We start from the raw sequence: 8,831 nt of genomic DNA, 5'->3' as shown, positions 1-8,831 counted from the left end.
GTAGAGGTAGCGAAAAAGTTACTTTGCACAAAAAAGCAGAAGAATCAAGGTAGAGGATAGTATGGAAATAATGAGTTTATCACGGATAGTTACGAGGTTATGGGTCTCGGAGTAAAAACTGATACAACCCACCCCACTCTCCCCTACTTAGTTTTCAGTTTTGAAGTTTTCCGTGCGCGTTGGTTGAAGTTGGCGTCCGCACGTCGCCATCTTGTCTACTTCATCAGGTCGTATTGTCCATTCTTTTCGCTTTCTTCTTTACTATTCTAGAGACTTTTCATAATCAAGGTCCTTTGTTCTCTATCTGACCATGCCGCCTGCCTTCTCCAAGGCGGTCACTGCCACGCTGGAAGGAAAGTTTGTCCCAGGCGGCCCAGCCTACGTTCTTGCTAGATTCAAAAACAAAGACAAAAGCTTTCGAAATTTTAGCCCATACAAAATCCGGGATGAACTTCTGAAGGTTCTGTATTACCCAGCAGCCAAAGTCTCTGCCCTGCGAAGTGGAACTCTTCTAGTTCAAACACAGGATGCCAAACAGACTGATGCGCTTCTGGCATGGACCTCGTTCGGAGAGGACGAAATATCTGTGATTCTTGCTGATCGACTTAATCAGGTTGAGGGCATTGTGTATGCCCCAGAGCTCATGACAGAATCGCCTCAAACTATCCTCCATGAAAGCCGCGACCAAGGAGTAGTGAGCATCACTCGACTTCCTTCCAAAAACAACAAACCCAACCCGCTTCTCAAAGTCAGGTTCTCTGCAACGCAACTCCCAGCTCACTTCTATGCTGTATATGTGCGGTACGAGGTGAGGCCCTCATACCAACTCCCTCGACGCTGCACCAGGTGTCAGAGATATGGACATGGCAGGGGCACGTGCAGGGCTCGCACGGAAAGATGCGCAAGGTGTGCTGGAGACCATCCAACTCCTGGCTGTGATGCCCCACCATGCTGTGCGGCATGTGGAGGCCCCCACCCAGTCATCAGCAGGGAGTGCCTTGTCTGGAAGGAAAAGGCCAACGAGCTTCGAGGTGTAGCCCCACAGTCGTCCAACCAAACCCGGACCCAAGCAAGGGTGGTCCCTCAGGCCAGTCCCTTCAACCAGGAGCGCGATTGGCCAGAGCTGACTACCCCAACAGCTGGCCCTTCTGGTGACAGGTCCCGGCGAGCTGCTCCCAAGCCCCGACCTGCGTCCTACAGCTCTCTCTCACAGGCTCCTGCAACCAAACCGACAAAGGGGCCCCAGCTCGTGCGTGAAAGCACCGAGGGTCGCCCCCCGGCCCAAACATCAGAACTGAACGGAGAGATCGAGCAGGACAGAACCCCCTTGCTCACTGACCCCTCCCCAGTAACTCCGATACTGCGGTCCAGGGCCCTCGACTCTGATGACTCGACAGGTCGTGAGCAAACAGAGAATCTCACCGATGAGGAGGAGACGCCAAACAGTCGCTCTCTTTTCTCCGTGCAGCGATCGCCAGCCATGTATAGCGATAGTGACTCTGACTTGTCTCTGACGCAATTCACCCAGAAGACACCGAGCACTCGCCTCCGATCACGCACAGTCAAAAAGAAGAACATGGGCGTACGATCGCAGCCTGTGACTAAACGGTCTTTCATTCCCGAATAGGTCATCACAGCCCCTTGCTGTAAGCAGTGTCCATGCATTTTCTTCAATGGAATGTAGGAGGTCTTCTCTCACATCTATCAGAATTTAAGCATTTTCTACAAAAAGAAATTCCTCTTCTAGCAGCAATTCAAGAAACGCATTTTCGAAACTCTGATCACTACAATTATGATGTTCCTGGATACACATTGTATAGACATGACATAAATATGCCAAATCGACAGGGAGGGGTTGCACTATATGTAGCGAACTCTCTTCCTCAGCGTCAAACAATCTTGGCTTCCACACTTAATGTGGTAGCGGTAACAATTTCCTTGTTTAATCGAGAGGTTTTGGTCGCATCGGTGTACTTGCCACCCAACTCAAACATTGTTAACCGTGATACCATAAATGCTCTGTTTAGACAAATGCCTGAACACTGTTTGATGCTAGGCGACTTCAACGGCCACAGTCCATTATGGGGCAGCCAACAGCTATCTCCAAGAGGGCGGATCATAGAGACTGAACTCAACCGCCAATCTCTTATAACTATGAATGATGGAACTCCGACTTTCATCAGCCACAGCTATCATTCAACATCCTCCATTGACCTATCAATCTCTTCCCCCAGAATAGCCCCGCTTTTCAAATGGAATGTTTCACCGGACCCCCTTTTCTCAGACCACTTTCCTATAACCATTGAGCTTGCCAACGCCACACCACTGTCTCCTATAACTGAACGCAAAATATGGAAAACGGGTAAGGCTGATTGGAAAGCATTTAACGCGAGTGTCAACCGTCATTCCCCTTACAGCATGACCCGTACGATATCGAACTTCATAAACGCAGTAAGGGCTTCAGCCAGTGAAACGATAAAAGAAAAAACCATCAAAGTCGGTGGCCCAAATTTACCTAAAAATCCACCCTGGTGGAACTGGAAATGTCAGCGAGCCAAGGCTTTGCGGAAAAGGGCATACAAGCAATTTCAAAGGTGTATCTGTGATAGACACGCCCACCTCTATTCAGCAGCACGAAAAGAATGTGCTGAAATTATATATAAGGAAAAAAAGGAAGGATGGGAAAATTACGCTGCTAAGTGTAACCGATTCACCCCCCTCAGCGAGATATGGTCCCAAGTTCGGTCATTTGCTTCCAGAAGAACCGCCCCACGCCCCTTCCCCCAACTACGTATAAACAACACGTTCATAACGGCCCCGCCTGAAGTCGTAAATGCTCTCGCCAGACAGTTTGCAGCCGCTTCCTCGACAGAGATTTACGATCCAAATACTCATCGAATCCTTATCAGCCAAACCAATAATCTTGATTTTTCCTCAGCTAATACTGAGTCCTATAACGTTCCTTTTACCCTTCGCGAACTTAAATTATCTTTGGCAAAGGCCAGCCCCAAGACGTCAGTAGGCCCTGATGGTCTTCCTTACGCTTTTTACATCAACCTAGACGAACTAAATCTATCCACTCTACTCATCGCTCTAAATAATCTTTGGTTAAATGATTCCTTCCCGGACGAGTGGCTCAGGAGTATTATCGTTCCGATTCTAAAACCAGGCAAAGACGCTCAACTCCCAAATTCCTACCGCCCAATCTCTCTCACAAACTGTATTTGCAAAATCTTTGAGCGCATGGTGATCACCCGCTTGCGTTACTACCTGGAAGATAAAAAATGCATAGACTCTTGCCAAAGTGGATTTCGTCAACACCACAGCACGGCAGATAATGTCGTTCGTCTAATCTCTGACATTCAAGTTAACTGGGAACGTCGCCAACCAACAGTTGCTGTTTTCCTGGACCTAGTTTCTGCCTTTAATAAAGTACACAGCTCGACGGTTCTGAACAAACTCCATTCAATCGGCATTAGAGGCCATTTGGCCATCTTTCTTCGTAATTTCCTCAAACCTCGCACCTTCAGAGTTCGTTGTCAAACCACGCTCTCTGACGCTTTCCGAATGGAGCACGGTGTACCCCAAGGAAGTGTATTGTCACCTACCCTATTTCTAATCGCTATTAATGATCTCTTTTTATCACTTCCACGGTTTCTTACCCTCTCTGTCCGTTACTCACTCTTCGCCGACGATATCGCAATATGGGTCTCCCACAAAAGCTATAAACAAGCCTTTTCAATTATACAAAAGGTAATCGATCACTGCGTTCAATGGTGTAAGAAATGGGGCTTCTTTCTGTCAGCTCCTAAGTCAGCTCTGATGGTCTTCAAAAGGGGACCTCTACCGTCCTTGGACGAATCGCCACAGATTGATGGAAATAGAATCCCGTTTTACACATCCCACAAATTTTTGGGGATAATCTTGGACTCAAATCTGACTTTTCGACTCCACGTAGAGCACATCAGGACACGTTGTCTTAAAAGAATAAACGCCCTAAGATGCATCTCAGGTTTTACCTGGGGTGCGGACAGAAAAACGTTGTCAATGCTTTATATAGGACTCATCCGATCTACTCTCGAATACAACTGTTACCTTTTTAGTACGCTCTCGCCCACTCTTTGTAAACGCCTCGAAGCCATACAATCAAATTGTCTACGGATGATAACCGGGGCGTTCCGCACAACACCGACACTCTCCCTGCGAACGGAGGCAAACCTGCCAGCACTAGAAGACCGCCGTTTCTTCCTTTTCCTACGATACTACTATCGCGCCAAAAGTATTCCGAACCATTCTGCAATTCCAGCGATGGAAGCCAGGAAACCCTTTTCCCGGCAACCTCTCCGCAGGTCTTGTTTCCTTCCCGAAATTATAAATCAGGCTCATGAGATACTCAACATTGGCCAAATAAACGTTGGCTCTAAACCGCCTATGCTTCCCTTCTGGCTCCTGCGAGATATTTCTATTGAATATCTTTTTAACGATTCAAAATCTAACATTTCGCCAATGGATGCCCAACTGCTGTTCCATGAATATGTACAGAGAAACCTAGACTCCACATTCTTCTACACTGACGGCTCATGTCTTTCAAATCAAACGGGCGCGGCAGCCGTGGGCCCGAACATTAGATACAAAATACGCCTGCAAGACCATGTCACTATTTTTTTCAGCAGAAGTTCACGCTATTCAAACGGTAGTCCGTCATATACAAACACTTCACATTGAACAGGCAATAATCTGCACCGATTCCAAATCTGCCCTTCAGGCTATAGAAAGAACTGATAACGTCACCCACTACTGCATCCAAAATATCCACAAAATGCTACTAGAACTAGACGAAAGTCAGCATATAACTTTTCTTTGGGTGCCAAGTCATTGTGGCATCGCAGGGAATGAGCTAGCAGACACCCTTGCTAAGGAAGGAGCAATGAGAGCAGACCCTAGTGGGGTGCCTCTCTCGATCGGGGACGTCTGCCACAAACTCCGAACAAAATTTAATACTTACCTACAAAACAAATGGAATCAAACTCACTCTCCTCATTTATATGCGATCAAGCAAAATCTTACATCCTGGACAACTTGTAACCAGCCAAATAGGATTCGCGAGGTTACACTGGCAAGGCTACGATGCGGACATACTCGTTTCACCCACTGTTATCTTTTCGAAAGGACGGACCCACCAATATGCCAAACATGCAACACACGCATTACGGTTGAACACATTCTAATCGGATGCACAGCCCTCCGCAACGAACGAAAACATATCAACAACCACCTTACAAAATATCGCCTCAGAAACGATCTTCCGACTCTTCTCGGAGATGATCCAGCACTAACTGATCTAGTACTTGATTTTGTCTTAAACTCACCTTATTCCGACAAACTGTAAAGTATGCACCATTACTTGACCTCCTTCTCGCTATCATCGCAAGGGACTGTCCACATACTCTGGGACTGTCCCTTCACCCACTGCACAACGACGACCAGCGGCCAAGGATTCTTCAGTCACGGACCCGGCCGCTGAACAGCGGCAGCGGCCGGGTTTGGGCGACCACGGGCCCGGGTACAGCAATCGGCCTTCAACAGCGGCAGCGACATATCCCCCACTCTTCAAACCATTCCTATCATCCAACTTTATCGTAACATCGTAACCCTACCATTCACAAACTTCCTCCTTCCCTCCCCTCACAAACATCAATTTAACGGTAAGTCTCACTGTCATTTATGTGTCTTAACCCTAGAACGCCTAGGGGGGGGGTTGTATCAACCCCCCCCCTGAGGTTTTTCGGAAATAGTGCAAAAACGGCGGCGCGCAGCGCCGCCAAATTTTGGGTACCTTATGGGGCAACCTTTGCGCATCTTTTGCCGAAAAAAAATTGATCGGGTCATGTCAGGTCACGGAGTTATGACGTCATAAGAGGTACAGCCTCCGGCCGGATTTTCACAAACTGAGTGCCAATGCCCGAGGTTTCCTGCCGGTGGTACGGACATCGGTTGATGGATCGTGATGAAACTTCCCATGCATGTTGGGGCAAGTATTGGCTATCATATGGTATAAGAAATTTGACCGGGTCAGGTCAGGTCACGGAGCTATGACGTCACAAGAGGAACAGCGTCCGGTACTATTTTTGAAAAGCGCCCGAACCACTATTTTGCTAATTCTTGTCACCTCAATGGGAATATGCAGCAATATTAGCTTCTACAGGGAGCAAATGGACCTCCCAAATCCAAAAATACAATCAGATTTCAAAAATTTAAATTTTGATTTTTCGAATTTCTGCCGCCGACTGTGAACTTGCCGACTTCCGGCGCTCCCAACGCGCCATTTTTAGAGCTAGGGAAACGAAATACATACCAAACGATAGAGAATTGATCAAGGAACACGATAGTGAAGGTTTCAAGTCGATATCTCCCACCGTTTTGCCGCAATCGCCGCCGAAAGTTGAAAAAAGTCTATTTTTCCGAAAATTTGACCTTTGACCGGTCAAAAGTAGGTCAAATGTTGACCTAGGACCAAAAAATATACCACCAATCGCGAGATCTCGGCGAGAGCAATCCGTTGGTCTTTTCCGCTAAGCTCTACGACCTTCCGTTTCGAAACGCCAGGGGGGGGGTCGTAACAACCCCCCCCCTGGTCGTTCGTGTTATGAGAAATGGCCTGGTCGTGCGAGGGTTAACGTAAATTCATGGGTTTTTCCCCATATTCATGGCATAGTACATGGATATGGGTTTTCCCATGTTGTCTTGCAGTAAAAGTGGCCACCGGTCTTAGTTAGGACGGCAGGTTTTCTTTTGCGCGGCGTAGTTAGGTCGCCGCCCTCCTCGCGAGGCCGGTAACGTAAGTTAGGGCCACTAAAAAAAAAAAAGAGAAGCAGCTCTGTTCGTGGTGACATCGAACTGTTTGCTGCTGAATACAGGTGCCGTTTCAGAATTTTCACTTTATTTTCTGGGTTGGTCGCTGCTATTGTACCTCGTGCAGGTGTTGCCCAACGTTTTTTGGCATGTAAAATTTTCACCACTTTTTTTCGTCAGGCTCTCAACGTCTCATCGATTACCTGCCGTACTAAAGCAGGTTGTCATCTCATAGCCTGTTTCGTTGGCTATCAAATGGACCAAAAAGCATAGTCGAACTTAACTAAATAGTGGAGTCATGGTGAAAAATGGTTATGGTGTCACCATAAACCCGAATTCCTCTACACCTGTTTTTCCGTTTTTTTTTTCTCCAATAACCAAGCTGATATACCGTAACAATGTTGCTGACTGACGTCAGTGACGTCACAGCCGTCCAGCGAGCTGTCATCGCCTCGGTGACCCGGTCCGAAATGTCAGCCCCCCCCCCCCCCTCACCTGGGTGCCGGCCCCTGCTGGTCCAAAGGTGAGCTGCCCCGCAACGCCCACGCCCGGAGGGTGATCGGGGTGCTGCGGAGCGGCGCTGCATGACCAGCTCTGTCCCGCTGCAGGCAGCACGTGCAGAGAGTGCAGGTGAGGTGACCCAGACCGCCGAGTTGGTTTGTTGTTTTGCCTTTGCATTGTTATGTTTTCAAACAGCGACAAACAGCATTTGAAAACTCACTAGAAAGTGTATCGAAAGTGCAGCGTTTATTATGACGTCACCAGAGCTTTTGGGTCTTTATTTATTTTTGCTCCCGACTCGGCGGTCTCGGCGGTCTGGTGTTTGCATATGCATTTCCTATTTCAGTAGCGTTTATAATTTAAAATGTCATGTTGCAAGTTCCTTTTTCTTACCCCTATAATATACGTCACGAGCGAGGATGATACGTAGCGAGGATGATACGTAGCGAGGATGATGACACGTAGCGAGGATGATAGCCAGGCCGACTGCAATTTTCAGTGTTGTTTTATCAACTTTACATTTCATGTGAAACCTTATTTTCGTTTGACGAGCAAAATTCGTGGCTAAAATGCTTGCACTCGCTGACAGCTCGTTCCTCGGAGATCAAATGCAGAGTGTCACAGCTGGCGTCATAAGAAGGATGAGAAAACAAACATCATGCAGGGCAACCTCTTGTAAGTAAAAATTCGTTTTCTTCTGATACACGACTCACTGTTGATGCACTTTTTCTTGATACATTTGCTGGGCGCTTAGATGAAGGATAACATTTTATTTGAAACTCCGTAATACTCTGTTGCCATCAAGTTATAAGAATAAAACTCGAATATTTTGCTAACGACGCTACAGGAAATACTGCTTCATTGCTAGCAGCTTCACAACGTTATCTGTTCTTCTGTAACCCGCGCGGGGCTGGGGTCTCCAGCCAAACGCGCGGGGCTGGGGGGGGGGGGGTAAATTTTACCCCCCCCCCTGTTATCTCCCGAACTAATGGTCCGATTTGAAAAATTCAAACGCCAATCGAAAGATCTCATCACGAACAACTAAAAACATGTACTTAATTTTAAGTTTGAGGTCAAGGTCAAGGTCAGGTCAAGGGTACAAATTGCAAGTTCCTACAGTATCGGCCTTGCACCGTAGTTGCCGAAGGATGGAGTCATGGACTGAGACTGATCGCCCAAAACGTGTTCTTATGCTACCAAGACAATATTCGTTGCATACAATATCATTCAGAGGTCAAGGTCAAGGTCAGGTCAGGTCAGGTCAGGTCACCAAAAACAAAATATAGAAAAGGGCATGTGCGATACATGTTTTATGGGTCATTTTACTAATAGAATTCAATAGGCACACTCAATAAGTGATATGGACCACCTCTGGATGAATTTCAGGTCGAGGTCAGGTCAAGGTCAGGTCAAGTGAGGTCAAATTTTGAAGTTGGTTGTTAAGGCCTAAAAAGGTGTCTATCTGATGCAGTTTTTCA

This window comes from Amphibalanus amphitrite, unplaced genomic scaffold, assembly GCF_019059575.1.
Source record: "Amphibalanus amphitrite isolate SeventyFive unplaced genomic scaffold, NRLGWU_Aamphi_draft 000526F_arrow, whole genome shotgun sequence".
Classification (NCBI taxonomy): Eukaryota; Metazoa; Arthropoda; class Thecostraca; order Balanomorpha; family Balanidae; genus Amphibalanus; species Amphibalanus amphitrite.
This window is presented reverse-complemented; position numbering follows the sequence as displayed.